Source organism: Falco rusticolus, chromosome 14, assembly GCF_015220075.1.
Source record: "Falco rusticolus isolate bFalRus1 chromosome 14, bFalRus1.pri, whole genome shotgun sequence".
NCBI classification, from domain to species: Eukaryota; Metazoa; Chordata; class Aves; order Falconiformes; family Falconidae; genus Falco; species Falco rusticolus.
Window position 1 is genome coordinate 22,787,273 of NC_051200.1, and position 15,131 is coordinate 22,802,403.

Here is a 15,131-nt window from a genome sequence, read left to right on the forward strand (position 1 = left end):
TGCATAAATTCTATTCTTGGATCACTGTACCTCTAGAAATGGTGGTTACATAAAAAAGCGCTTTCCAGTCACCCACTGTTCTGAGGGCTGGGGAGCGGAATGGGGTCTGGTTTGGTGCCATCTCAGAGGCTTCAGTCCCAGGAGGGATCTCCCAGGCAGCCTCGCTGGTGGGGTTGTCCCTGCTTTCCAGACTGTGAGCCTGATCCTGAGACCCCTCCTTCCTGAACAAAAGACCCCAGTGGTTTGGGATGCTGCACAGCTGGCCGCAGCTGGCACCAGGGAGGAGATGGCAATGGCCATGGTGGGCAGCTCGTCCCCAGATCCCATCCCCTGCTGCTCCCCTGCAGCTGCCTCCGAGCGAGAAAGCAAATCCCTGCAGGCAGTGTGGGGGGGAAAGGGCCAAGGACCGCTCCATTCCCTGATGGACACAGACCATCTGTCCCCTCCGTCCTTGACATTCCAGCAGAGCTGTTCAGCCGCTCTCTGGCTGTGACCCACTGGTAATTTCTCTTGTCCTGCAGTTCATTAGGAAACGTGCCACAGCCTGGGGACACAGCTGCTCCTTGTGCCAAAGCCAGGCCCGGGGGGAGCATGCGCTCGGGTGGGATGGAGCGATCCCACACCTGTTTGCACTCGATGGGTGACGCGGGGGCGAGGGACGGCTGCTTTCATCCCACAGACAGGGTCGTGCTCACAGCTTCGCTCCAGAGAGACCCGGGGTCAGGGCTGGAGGGGCATTGCCACCTGGCTCCCATTAGGAGGGCTCCTTTCTCCGGAAGAGGACTGTGTCATTCCTCCACTCATGCCAATTATCCTGCTAGGTCTCTATTAGCCTGCACAAAACAAACCCTCCCAGTCCCATGCTCTGACAGCCCAGCAGACACGTCCTTGCTGAGGCGCTTTCCCACGTGCCGGCCGTCAGCCGCTCTCACCAGGTTGTGGATATGGCAAATGGCTGCTTTTGCCTTCCCCTTCCTCTGCTCGGGGCAATCGGTCTAATTTTTCTTCTTCTTTCCTATTTTTTCTCTCCTCCCTACTTGGCTGGGGTGAGATGTGGCTCCCTGATAAGGCTGGATACACCTTGGACAGATGCAGGGTGCCAGCCAGAACCATGAACTTGCAGGTCCAAAGGCCTCCAAAATTAAGGCAGAAGCATGGTCATGAGTGTGACAAGCTCCTCACTCTCCGCAGCACCTGGCTCAAGGGGAGCAATGTGCTCTTGGAGGTGCCATCTCCAAGGCCCCCGTTACAGAAGAAACGCAGCTCCCGGGCTGCAAGAGTTTTCTCCAGCTGCTCTTGGGCTGTTCCACCGTCAGCTCTCTGCTCCTGGAGAACAACAAATCAAGTAGCAAACCACTGAGGTTTGCTGCATGGCTGCCCTCCCCACTGCTCCCCAGGTAAGTGTTGCTGTAATAGGATTTGGTCCATGTTCCTGGAAACCCCTCTGAGAAGGATGTGGGGTTTTCAGCACGTTAACTCCTTCATGCATTAGAGAGGGTGAAACCCCACCGTGGCCACATCAAGCCCCAGGCTTTGCTGAGAGCCTTGGTCAGGGCACTGCAGCTATGGGAAGCAGCTGGTGGCTTTTGGGGGATGGAAGGAGAGCCAGCTTCTCCTCGGCCGGAGGGAAAGGGCACAGGGAAAATCATCCTGTGGCGACCCAGCAGCTGACTCCAGCACAGCCCTTGGCCTCCCATGCCAGGCTCACCAAAGCTGCCTAACCTTTTCTGCATTTCTCTGCTCTCATCCCATTGCAGGAGCCATTGTTTACAGCAGCAAATACCAGATCAGATCCCTTAAGCCAGCAGATTGAATGTGAAAATAAATTGCCTCTCACAAAGAGGGGGTTTTGACATGCCTGCATGCGTGGCTCTCTGCCTGTGGGTTTTTCTGGTTTGGCTGAGAAAGTCCCTGTCACAGAGGGCTGGTTCTGGGGCTGCACCTTGCTCCAAGCAGGGGGCACCCATGGCAGTGCAACCATGGTGTCTGGGGAGTGTGGAAGTGCAGGGAGTTAGAGACCTCACCTGCTGATGGGCGCGGCAGTGGGAAAGTGGTGTGAGAGCAGAGATGGGTGCTCAGGGCTCCCCAGCTGCAGCAGGATGGTTCCTCTCCCTATCATCCATCCCTGCACCCCCTCCCAGAGCACCCCTGCTCTGGGCTTGGGAAAGGGCAGCTTCCTAATGGCTTGTGTTTGTCCATACAGTCGGGACTTTCCTCCACACCAAGCTAGAGGTTATTTGAGGCTGCTTTCTTTTTTGTCACATCCTCATGTTCCACTAAAAAAATAAATAAATTTAAAAGTCCTCCGTAACAACAGCCTGTAACATGTTATGTTAGAAACCCTTCATGCATGGAGCTCTGGTATCCAACGTGGAGCACCCTGTGCGAGGCTGAACCCCCCCAGCTCTCAGCTGAGGCACTTCTGAACTCAGCTCAGCTGCACGGCTCTGGGTGCTGAACCGCAGTCACGCCCGAGGGCACCGGGTCCACACGCTGCCCACTGTGTCCCCACGGGGCTGTGGCATGGCCACGCTCCCCCCGCTGTGCTGCTTAGCCCTGCCCAGGCTCTCAAGCCAGGGGACAGGAGCAGCCCGGGGCAGGCTGTGGGAGCGAGGTGGCTGGGAAGCGTTTGGGGGATCCTGTCCCTGCAGCTATGGAGGTGAAGCTGCCGGGCACTGGAGCAGCTGCCCACCGTGGGGCCCGGGGCCCGTGGGACCCCAGGGCTGCCGGGGCCCCAGACTGGAGTGACTGGAAATGGGGAAGATTCACAGCACAGAGACTGAGACTATAAAGGGAGCTAAGGAAACTCATAAGGAGGTGTAAATTGGAACAATATGGGCTGTGTCGTGTCCTGATTTGGCTTCAGGGAATTAAGAGCTAATCTTTTCCCTGGGACTGGGATTGCTAGAGTTGTGCATGCAGCACACAGGGGAGTTTGTGATCTCTGAGTAAAGCCAGCGAGTGCCAATGCAGGAGATGCAGGACTGAGACTTCAGATGATTATTTTTACATTTGGTCTTTCTGTGGTTATTGAAGTGCACGTTTAAAGTAAAAGCCTCCTTCTGCAGATCTGCTTTTTTAATAAAGGACGCCTGTGTGTGCTCAACCGAGAGAAATAGGTAACAAATTGGTGACTGTGGGTTGGAAATCGGCGGCAGCGGGTTGTAAACTGGAGGAATCTAGTAGGGCTTGTATGCCAGTAATAAAAGCAATTCCCGCCTGGCAACGGGGGGACTGGACATGGATTGAGGTGGCTGGGCTGGGAAAAGAGCAGTGGGTGATGCTCCAGTCTCTTGCCCTTGACCTAAAGTGGGATTTGACTCCTGGGAGGGAGGTTTGCCTCCCTGCCTGCATTGCTCCTTTGCATGGAAATATGAAATGAAAGCAAACATATATGTGTGTTTATATCAATGTATACATGCAAAGACATTAAGAAACTGCATACCTCACTGAAAACTTGGTTTTATAATGATGTAACACAACAATACGACGTGGACTTCATCCATCTGAATGCTCTTCAAGAAAACTTGGGTTGATAGGGTTTTTTATCTGCTTTTTCTCAAAATAATTCTGTTACTGCTCCCATGAAGGGCTCCATTTTTGGGGCATGCCCTTCCCTACCCACTGAGCTGTCTCTGCACTGTGTCCATGCAGGAGGCTGCCTGCTGCAGCCCTGGCCTGTGCCCTAGCCCTGCCAGCCAGACCCCCTCCCCTCCTGTCAAGTTTCCTTGCTATCTAGGTCAAAGATTAGCAAGAGCAATAAAAAAAAAAAAAAAAAAAAAAAAAGAGAGAAAGCAAAAGCCAGCATCATGCCTTTCATGCGGATATTATTTGCTGCTTGCAATGGAAAATACATCCCCCCCTGCACTTCAGTCTCCAGCCTTCCCCATGTTCCCGCACACCCAGGTCTGAGCAAGAGGAGGAGGAGGAGGGTGGCATACCTGTGGAGGCATCAGCATGGCCAGCCTGGAGGCAGGACCATCTGGGACCCAGGAGTATGCTGCAACCCTCCCACTACCTTGGCCAGCCCAGCTCACAGTGCCCATGGGTACTCTGGGGACGGGGGCAAACCTGGCCTCCCTGGGGCATCCCGCAAGGCCCCCTTGGTTATATTTGCATGAAAGAGCCCTCGTTGGAAATCAAAGCCCTCCCCTGCAAGACACCAAGCCCCATGTGCTCTTGACCCCTAGTCCAAGGGGATGCGTGAGATCAGTGTCCTTGGGCTGTGCTGGGTGCTGGTGGGCAGCTCCCAGCAGTATGCTGGGGTGGTGGGCAGACCCCTGGGAAGGTGCTGGTCAGGGCGTTCTGCCGTGCAGGAGGGCCTCAGGTGGTGCCAGCTGAAGGCAGCACAGCCGTGCCTGCCAGCCCAGATTGTTTCAGCCCAGCGACCGCACAAGTGGCTTTGCTATAGCTGCAAGTTGATCTCATGGAAGGAAATTGAATTGTCGTCAGGGCTGGGTTTTATCTGGGCTTTGGGCTCCACTGCCTGGCTCGGCCTATTAACGTTTGCTTGTCTGATTACAGACACAGCTTGGGGTGAGAGGTCAGGTTTAAATCATGCCTTTTTCCTTTCTCATCAGAAAGCATGTTGCTGAGGGATGCGTGGGAGGAGTGGGGGCCAGGGGCTGGCAGATGATCCCCCAGGCAGCTGCCAGGTGAGACAGGGCAAGGGTGGGGGGGCTGGTAAAGGGCAGCCCCGGCAAGGGCAGCAGCTTCTCCGGGCAGCAAAGCATTGCCAAGCATCCCAGGTGATGGGAGCTCTGTGGTCAGGGGGAGCCCAGGAGGTACAGAGGGTCACTGCAGGTCCAAAGGTCTTTGCCATGATGTGCCTGTCCAAACTGCCCTGATGGCTAGAGGGATGATGAGGATGGTCAGATTCCATTGCCAGAGGACAGGGGTTTTACTGTTATCTCTGAGCCAGCAGATTGGGGCTGGAGAGGGAGACCCACAGGTCCCCACATGGCTCAGGCCATAGTAATGGGTGCTTGATCAGCCCCTCGTTGGCATGGCTGGGGGCCTGGGGGCCTCCTGGTCACAGGCAGCATCTGCATGCCAACACTGAGTGCACAAGCATTGCAAGATGGGCTTTGGAGCACCAGGTGGTTATGATTTTTCATTGATGTGAGTACTTTATCTTATGCTCACCTTGTGGTGTCTGGATCTGTAGGAATCTTGTTTTGAAATGTGTTTTTCTCCCAGCTGCAAACATGGGTGACCTACTATTTTTACTCAAAAAAACAGAAAGGGAAAAGCAAAGCCAAAAGTGACCTTTCTTCTGTAATCACAGGACTCCAGGAGCTGAAGATTTAAGGAAATATATCAGTACAGAGAGAAGGTGCCTACTGGTGGCATTAAGCTGCCTAAACTGAAGTGTGTGAGGACTTCGGCACTATTGGGAAGCTGTGACCACTGGGGCTGGCCAGCAGCATCCCCGTGGGGATGGGACCTTTAAACGGCTGGCAATCACAGCTTGTTACTGCCAGTGGAACCTGGCCGTCCCCTCCCCAACCCCCCAAAGCCCCTCGGTTAAGATTCTTTAATGACCTTAATCACCAGTTCATTTACAGCAGTCACTTTCCCCACTGCTGCCGCCCCCACCCCCAGCATGGGAATAACATCTGCTACCCCACATTGCCCCTATAAACCGCTCCTATTTCACATCACAAAAAATATACAGGGCATTAAACTAGGTATGTTTTATAGGGGAACTGTCAAGCAGCTTAAATCCAGGCTCTGACCTACTTAAAAGTTGTCCTAATCAGGGGAGGCATGTGTGTGTGTGCTGAGTTCACATCTCCACTTCTCTGTGTCACCCTGGTGCTAAGAAATGAAAATGGAAGTTATTTACAGACCGGAGGAGTCACATTGTGGTAGGAGAGCGGTGCTGTGTGTCTGTGCTACTCAGGTGCAGGCAGGGTGGGCAGGGCAGGCAGGGCAGCAAGGCATCCTGTCCTGTGGACAACAGCCCCGTGGGGATGGGAAGCAACAAGGATGGAGAAGGGAGTCTTGCCCAGCCTTGAAAGCAGCCCTGGCTCCTGCTGACCTGTGTTTTGTAACACTGGAGTCATCTGTAAATGTGGGGTGCTATGGAGGCTGTGGCCTGCAGAGGAAGAGGAGGGATGCTAGTGCTGACCAGCAAAGGCAGGGTGCTTGTGTTTAGTTGCCTTTTCTGCCACAGGCTTCCCGCGGGATGACCTGGGTGCTGCACCCCACCAATAACCAGGAGCTGGGACTGTATGAGGAGCAATGCCCCAGCTGGGAGGAGGCACTCAGGGGTGTCAGTGGTGGACCACCCCTGGGCTTTGCCTCGCTGCATGGTTGCAGCTCCTGGGCCAGCACCCCCAGGGCAGCCCATGCTCCTTTCAACAGGACTGAGGTTTGTGTGGCAGTGGGTACAGGTGAAGTGGGTGCTATTTCTGGGGGGAGCAATTGTGCTGCGGGGCAGCAAGGGAAGGGCAAGGCATTCAGCGCTGGAGCTCATGCCGTGGAGGTTTGGGCTGGACCCATCTTGCTCCCTGCTAGTGAGTCCTTGCCCAGACTCCTGGCCAGCACTGGGTTCATGGTGCGTGGAGCCAAGCAAGGGCTAGCAAGGGTGCCTTGCCATATTTGATAAACGTCCCCTCTGGTGCTGCAAGAGGAGGATCCTACGGCTGAGGGTGCCACTCACAGCACTGGTGGGGGCAGTTGAATTTCCCTGCCCTCCTCTGCCGTGGCCATCTGCAGCCTCTGAGGTCTTAAACACCAGATATTTATGAAGTGTCTGTAACTCCTCTGATGGGTGGCAATGCTGCCAGCAGAAACACCCCTTCCCTTCCCTGCGCTCCCGGCACCCCGCCAGCCCAGGAGGAAGAGAAATGAGGCTTCACCACTGTTAATTCAAACCAGCACTGAAAGTGAAAGGGATGGTGGCGAGGGGCTGCTGGGGGGCTGCTCCATGCACCCTGAGCCCAGCCCCCAGACCTGACCCATGCCCAGCCTGGGAACGCCACTTGGTGGGGAGCATCCTGCTGAGCTGGCAGAGCTGCAGCAGGTCAAAGCCACATCGGGGTAAAGGGGGACTCCCAGCTCACTGGGCAGACAGTCACCTCCATCCCATCCCCAGATGTGTCCTCAGCCAGCCTCCACCTCTTGGAGACCATCCTGAGACTCAGATCAGTGCCAAGGAGCTTTGTGCATCTCTTCTCTGATGGGGCAGGTCGGTGCATGCTGCTGGCCTTGACTCTCTGGTGTAGGTGATATGCTGGTTCCAGCACATCTCCATGCTGGGACCCCACTGTGCTGCCCCAGCCGCCGGCCCCTGAGGCTTGTCATGCGATGGGTGGGATGAGCAAATGCTGACACAACACAGCTAATTCCCACAACATGTGCCTGCAGCCCACAACAAGTTAGGAGACGGAGCAGGGGTAGGTCACCATGTCTTCCTGGGTGCACTGGGAGGGAAGGGCCCCTCCTGCCCTCCAGGTGCTGATTCAGTCTCCCAAGACAGTGTGCCCAGCTGTGCCATGAGTCATGAGGCGAGGAGCAGGCACCCGCCCTGGCGCATGGGAGCAGGGCTCCCAGCCCGGCTGGGGTCCCAGCACTGCCTGGCACCCGCGCAGGGCTCCTGGGCATGCCCCGGGTGGGACGGGGTACCAGGCACTGCGCCTCCTTGTCAGGGCCAGGGATTTGCTGTGGAGGGTCTCAGGAATTAAAAAGTTCCCGAGGCCAAATCCTGCTTCCATGTAGCTGCTCTGCATCAGGCAAGGCAGAGTGGTGCCCAGCCCCGGGCTCCCGGAGGGTGCAGCAGCCAGCTGAGCCCTTGCCTCTGCCCTGGCTGTGGAGGTGAAGCCTTCGGCCAGGACATCGTGCTGTCCTCAGCTGTTTGTGGCTTGTCTGTGCTCACTCTTGGTTCCCACTCCCAAAGGTGTTTGGACAAAATAATGAGGCAGGAAAAGGAGCTTTGCCCCCACAGAGAAGGGACCAAACCAACGAGCCATGGGGCAGCCCCGTCCCGGCCATGGCTCTGTGGGGCAATGAGTTCCCCAGGGCTCCTCCGTCATAGGTTTTGCCCTGGATCTTCCCCTCTGAGCTGGGAGCTCAGCCCTCCCAGCGCCCTGATCTCTTCCCCCTTGCCTCTCTTTGTCACTGGACTTTCCTATTTCTTTCTCATCACCTGTCCAGACCCCTGGGTTTGCCAGACCCCCGCTGCCAGCACGGAGGTGTCGGGCTTGGGCCGTGCCAGGGGGGACTGGGGTGGCCCCGGAGCCGGGGTGCAGGGTGAGGGGCTGCCTGGCCGCACAGCCTCCACATCCCCACTGGCTGCCATTCCTCCCCTCGCCCTCGGCCCTGCACGGTGGGACACCGGGGCTTGCAGACATCAAAGGGGCTGCTTTAATGGGGGATTGAGTGTTCAGGTTAGTGCCCTGGGTATCTGCTCCTTTCCACCCCCCGCCCCCACCCCGCAAGGCACTTAGTCCCTAATTAAACTGTACACAGCATTCCTTCCCCATCACACCTCGTAAAAACAAGGAACCCACAGAAATGGGCTGTGTTACTCTGAGGATAATGATCACGGCATGGTGCAGCGAGGGCTGTGACTCCAGCGGAGAGCAGAGACCTTGCCAGGGAAAGTGTGACCTGGGAAGGGGGGTGCTTCTTCCAGTGTCAGTCACTTTGCGTTGGCATATGTGCAAATAAGTAGTAATCCACCGTAATGAGAGAGAAAAAACCCCCCCGATTTGCAAACATACACGGGTGGCTGGGGGAGGTGTGACAGAGGTGTGAGCTGAATGGGGCAGGCTGCTCGTGATGTCGCACAGAGGTGGACTCTGCAAAGACTTTGCTGCTGAGGGCTCCGTAAGCAGGGGGAGCCCATCACTGTGGTTTCTGGCCTGCTCACCCTTGCTGCCAGGATCAAGCCTGGGAATATGGCAGTCCTCGATATCACAGGTATTGGATGTCAGGGATTCAAAGGGGAATATAAATGGGGATTATAAAACTGATTCTGTAAAGGGAATCCAAATATGTAGAACTGAAATCTTCCATTTCAGAGGCTCAATTTAGACTTGGAAAACCTGGAACCCTCCTGCTCTCTGCAGCCATGCAGAACGTGAGGGAGTTTGTCGCCAGATGTAGTTTGCTCCTTTGTCCGTAGCATCCTGGTCCATCCCGCTGCCCTCCCAGCCCCAGGCAGGGTGGCCTTCCCCAGGCAGCCACGTTCCACTGAAGCAGCAAAACGCATTGCTTGTTTGGCTTTGGGGTCTGGCAGGGTGAGAAGAGGCATTCAGACAGATGCTATTGATCACTGTTCCTATTGCCTTTCCTATCAAACCAGGGCAGGTTTTTAGGATAGTCAGGTACTTGCTCCCAGTGAGCTCTGGGTGCCTGCCCAGCGAGGGTGCCCTGTCCTTTCCCAGCTCCGATGGGGATGCAGGGTGCTGCCAGGCAGGATAATCAGGCACCTCCCCCTGATGCTTGGACACATCTCCCGGTGTGGGCAGAGGTCGGAGGGCTTCCCTCCTCCAGCCTGGTCCACCGTCCCCCTTTAATGTGTTTTACACATGTGATGAATATCGAAGGAATTTGTTTTTTAAAGCCTGTTTTGATTGAAATTGCACACAAACCAGCTCATGCTTGAGGCCTTCCTGTAAGTTATTATTATTTTTTTCATTTTGGGGGAAGATTATGTTTCTTAGGCAAACAGGAAAAACAACAGGCAAAAAAGGCTCTGTTTGTTTCTTTAGCTTGGAGCTCAATCTTGGAGTGGTTCCTTGTATTGGAGATGACGGTGCAGACAGCGCCATGGCATCAGAGGGTCCCGCTGATGTGCAAAGGGCCGGCTTGGGGTAACACTGCTGTTCCCTGAGTACAGGCGATCTTGCAGGGAGGGACACAGCAGAAGGAGCAGAAGGAGCTTCCCCAGCCAAACCAGTGGGGACACAGGTCCTTGGAGATAGGAGACCAGCAAAGCCCATGCCTGTGTTCAGGTTTTAAATATTTTAGAGTTTTGGGGTGTGATATTTCTTTTTTAGGGGCCACAAAGAGCAGTGCACCCCAAACGCTGACTGCTGGAGAGAGCAGCTCTGCTGAGGGACCCTCCATGGGCACTTCTGCAAATCGGCACAGCCTCTCCTCTGCCTTCAAATAACACACATGGCCACTGGCACAGCAGTGCAGATGGGCACATGTGGAATGGCTGCTGGTGATCTGGGTGTGTGAGCACACCAGATGGTGCAACCCACCCTTTTGTCCCCCGTCCTGCCTTGCACCATGATGCTTGGACCAACCATGTTCCCCGTAGCAAGGATGTACCTTCAAGTCAGAAGCTGTAGGTAGCCCTGAGGTAGTGTCTGAAAGACCATCCAAGTAACTCTGGCATGCAGGCAAGTGGGACTGAACCAGTGGGGTAGCTGGGGGGGTGTTTTCCTCTCTTCCTCCTCCAAAGGAGGAGGAGGAGGGAGCAGAAAGAGCTGCTGGAGGCTCTGCAGGGTTTCACACTAACAGGGAGTGTGAAAGCGGCTGTGGGTGGGAGCAGGAGCCCCTCTTGGTGGGAACGAGGAGGTGTTTGCAGGTCATTTCAGCATGTTGTCCCAGTCAAATATTTGTCTAGTGAATAAATATATTGTTGTTTTTTTCAGTGAGGAAATGAGGAGACTGCAAAGAAAAATAATGAAAAGCCTTTCTTGTGCAGTCCTGCTCTGCAAGAACCTGGATCAGGCCCTCGCCTTCTCCTTGGCCCTCACGCTATAAGAAACCCTGCTGCGGATTTCACAACGGTGTGATTGACAAGATTAGAAATTATCTCCCCCTCTCTCTACATATAAGGTTACTGCCGCTCCAGGCACAGTGTGAAATTCCCCTTGCCGGAGCTCATTAAATGGGTCAATGGACGTGTTCCAGCTTCTCTGCAGTTCACAAAGGGCTGAGTCCTGACCACCCCACCAAACTCTGTCCCAGGCTGTTGATGAGTAAGTGCTTCCATATGGCTCACCTCAGCATCTCCAGAAAGATAACAGAGAGCTAATGGCTTGCAGATTCCACGGATGCTCGTAGTCAAACGTGCAGAGGAACTGGGGGCTCGGGGCTGTGTTCAATCACAGCTGATTGGGACAGAGGGGACCCGCGGGCTCCCTGCCAGCCTTCATCCCCCGCAGACCTTCCCTTGGGCTGGGGGGCACCAGGAAAGGGCAGCACATTCACACAGTCACGTTGGGAACAGGGAGCAGAGAGAAGGGTGAGCGGGCAGCTGCAACCCCGGATGCACCAGGGGCTGGTGGGTGAGGTGATGTCCTCAGATGTGCAGCTCTGAGCTCTCACGGCATCCTACAGCCCCTGGGACGAGCAACTACAGCTATCCAGCAGTGGCAGGACCCTTTTCTTGTAGTGAATGCACCCACAGGCCACTCAGATGCCTTCAGGCCAGCAAGCCAGTGATACGGTTTTGGTGATGGGAAGATGGGGAAGAATATGGTGAAAGCATTCCTTCTGAGGCATTTGCCCTTTTCCTTTTTTTTTTTTTTTTTTTTTTTTTTAATGTCACTTCAGTGAGGAGGTGGATTCTCTGAATCATATTTACTATAAGGAATGATTTGCAAATTTACCCTTGACATTCATTCCTGTCTGTGAATCTGCTTGTAGACCACATGCTCATCCTGAAACTCCTGCTTGTGTTGGCTGGCTGTGGGCATCACCTGGCATTTCTCCTCTCCTGCAGCTGGACGGCTCCTCTTGCTTACCGGTGCAGGGAGGATTTCAAATACATCCAAACACACTGTTCAAAATGCTGCTGTTGAATATTTGAGTATAAAGCTCATATTTAATGAGCACAAGTGCTGGGAAAGTTTGAGCACCAACATAATTCATACGGAAGAGACACAATGGGGTCAAGAGCACAGGTGAATCGAAGCGGTCCCCATGTCAGAACAAGCACTTGTGGGATGTGGTTTTCTCTGCCGAGGCTGCTTCATCACCTCCTGGCAGTGCTGCCACTCGGTCCCCAGCCATCCCGTATGGCAGGGAGGTGTTTGGGGATGCTCTGGGAGACAGTCCCCTGCGCTTGAAGATGTTAAAAAAGGATTAAATTTTGCAATGCAGGGTCTTCTCAGCTCTCCCGTCACCAGATAGCCACCTAGGCCCACTGTCATGGTGCTGAGGATGGAGATGGAGTCTCATGCTGAAGGAGTTCCTTTACCCAAGAAGTGTCTGCGTGTGACACAGAAGCAGGAGGGCTCGGGATCGCTGTGCTTGTGGAGTGGTGGCTGAATGTACTGCTGGAGGAGCTGTGACCTGTGAGGTTTACGGTCTCCTAATTATCCAGCTCAGCATCGTCACCATCCAATTACATCCCTTCAGTCCTGGGTATTTGTGTAACTAACAACTGATTAAAGTCCCCGCTCCCAGCTCCCCAGGGCTGCTTTCCTTGGAGTCAGGCAGTGATGCAGCGTGGTAGTGCCTGACAAGCTCTTGACACTGCTTTCGGGGGGGGACTTGCTTCCCAGGATCATGGTCCCTGCTCTCATGCGAGCCTGTGAATGGGCTGCAGGCACGGCTCCACCTCACCAGGACTGATCTGAGTTGGCACTGTCTCAGTGAGCATCACTCTGCATTCTTTTTGCAAGGGATGAGAGGAAAGCACAGCTCAGGGATGCTCTTTCACTCTGCACCTCTCTTCAGCTGTGCTAGAGGGTAATTCTAGTGCAGGATGCTCAGGCATTTCCAGCACAGGTCTCTCAAAGGGAAGGCTCTTCCCCATCTAGAACTGCTCTCTGAGTGACTCCATACCACTGTGGGGCCCCCTTTCCCAGGTGAGCCCCACAAACAAACGGGTTGAGAGAAAGGGAACATGTCCCCAAGGTGGAAACAGGGGCTGCTATCAGGTCCTTCTGCCTGCGGGCAGCTCAGCTTCAGAGCTCTTTCTTCCCTTCCCTCCTTCAGTGAGAAGCTGGAAATCCCCCTCCCTGTCTGCTTTACAGGCTGAAGCTGAAATAAATGAAATTACCTTTAATTATTCTCATTACTTTCCTTGGGAATGCTGGAGTGAAAGGCAGCATTTAGCTGTGAGCTACAGCAGGGCTCTGCCCTTCCTCCTGCCCCCCAGCCTGCTGCCAGGGGAGCCAGCCCTCCCAGCCCTCCGCCACAAGGCATGACTCACTCCTCTAGTGCCCTGGACACACACAGAGCTCCCTTCTCTACCCGTGGAGGAAGAAAGGTGGGGACAGGAGGGGAAGAAAGCAGACAGAGTGTGGGGCAGGCATAGGGGGAGAGCTGAGAGCAGGGGGGACCAGGGTTCAGGGGCTGGGGGCTTGCAGGGGTCAGGGCTCACAGCCGGGCAGGGATAACCTGCCCATTTCCAGAGCACCTCTGGGCTTCATTAGCCTCGGGGGGGGGCGGGGAGGGGCGGCACAGGGGCAGTGCAGGAGGGTGGGGGGTGGCTCTTGCACCTTCCTGGCAGCTTGCAGCTCAGCAGAGCCTAGGCAGGAGGTTGTCTGGCCATAGGGCACTTCCACTGCAGTGCATCCCTTTTTCACCACTTGTTTGTCCCATCCTGTGAGGTGCTGGGGGACAGATCCTGCAGGTCTCAGCACATCGCTGCCTACAGCAGGACGATGGGCAGGACATGCTTCCAGCCGGGAGGGTGCTGCCTTAGCTCCCAACCTCAGCGATGCTGGAAAAGAGCTGCCAATTATTCTTCCCTGTTTAATGATTTCTGGACCTGCAGCTTCGTTACGTGCCGTCTGGCACCTTTCAGCAGGTGCTTGCTGGGATATTTATGTATACAGGTCAAGCAGGCTGGCTCTGGAGAGGCTGTGAGGCTTCAGGCTGCTTCGCTCGGTGTGGCCGCCCGCCTCGTGCCCATCCAGGGGTGAGCCAGGACTGAGACCATGGGCACAGGCAGCCAGGTGCTCTTGCTCCCTGGAGCTGCCACTGCTCTGCACGGCTGCATGCCCTTGCATCTTGTCTCCCCATCCCCTAGGCATGGAGAAGGAGGATTTTCCTTTTCCCAGCAGCAGGGCTGGGAAGGACCATCCACCCTTGCATCCAGTTCATGTCCAGCAGACAAAAAAGAGCAAATAAAACACCATCCCCACGGGATCTCCCAAAAATAGACCTTCTCTGGACACCCTGGCAGCAGCAGGGAAAGCCTTGTCATCTGAGAAGTGGGGAATGGGAGTAGGGGGGCTAGGAGCCCAGTCCCAGATGGACACTGCACCATTCTTCTGGAGAAGGTCTTGTTACCCTCCAAGGTCAGCCATAAGTGACACTGAAACCACCAGGGGCCTTTGGGAACGAACACTGAGACACGTTCACTGTCAAATGGAATCTATTAAAAGGGATTAGATACTTTTTTCATCAATACCCCTGTGACACCATGATGGGTTGAAATTGCTGCAAAAACATCATTATTAAAAATGGGCCTATTAGTATTAGAATGGACAGAAGCTCCTCACTAATTTTAGCAGCAGCCACCGGAGCCAGAACTGGAGGGGAAGCAGTGGAGGCAGCCCTGGGAAGGGGCTGTGGGAAACACGGGCAGGGTGGGAGCGGGGCAGTGCCAGGGGGCTGCAGCCGGACGGGCATCCCCTCGGCAGTGCTGCCGGTAGCACCAGCCCAGCACTCGGTGCCGCAGCGCTGTCTCGGCACGGGAAGCAAAGCAGTTGCTTGAGCAAACAAGCACGCGATCATCTTTGCTCCAAAGTGCATCCATCAGCAGCAAGAGATGCTCCGGACACACACGTGCACATGTGCTCCTTCAGAGATGACAATCTGGTTGAGAGCATCATCAGGGACAGAAAGAGACGGCTAGAATGTTTGAGGTCCATTACCTATAAAGGGTTTTAAGAGGAGGCTGGAGACTCTCATGTGCTAAGGGGAGCTAGCAGGGCCATGCCTCCCAGGCAGGGATGCTGCATGCCCAGGAGCACACATCCCATCCTTGCAGCTGTTGGGGAGGAGGCTCGGCACTGCCTGGCACAACCCTGGCCTAGCGACCGAGCCGGGCTGAGGCTCAGCGGCTGCGGGGGACACTGGATCAGCCCCAGCTGCTTCTGCATCCCATCCCAGCAGGAGCTTGCACTGGGCTGCCACAACTGCAAGCAGCATCTCTGAGGCTTTGTCTGCATGGGGACAGGACATACATGGCACCGCTGGGTGAT

At 55.2% G+C, this 15,131-nt stretch overlaps 1 long non-coding RNA gene across 1 annotated transcript; it reads left to right on the forward strand.

Moving 5' to 3' along the window:
* The first annotated feature begins 883 nt into the window (after positions 1-883).
* Positions 884-11,591, forward strand: LOC119157144. The gene is made up of 2 exons (XR_005107405.1): positions 884-1,397; positions 10,617-11,591. It is a non-coding gene; the product is annotated as an uncharacterized LOC119157144 (long non-coding RNA).
* Positions 11,592-15,131: the final 3,540 nt, after the last annotated feature.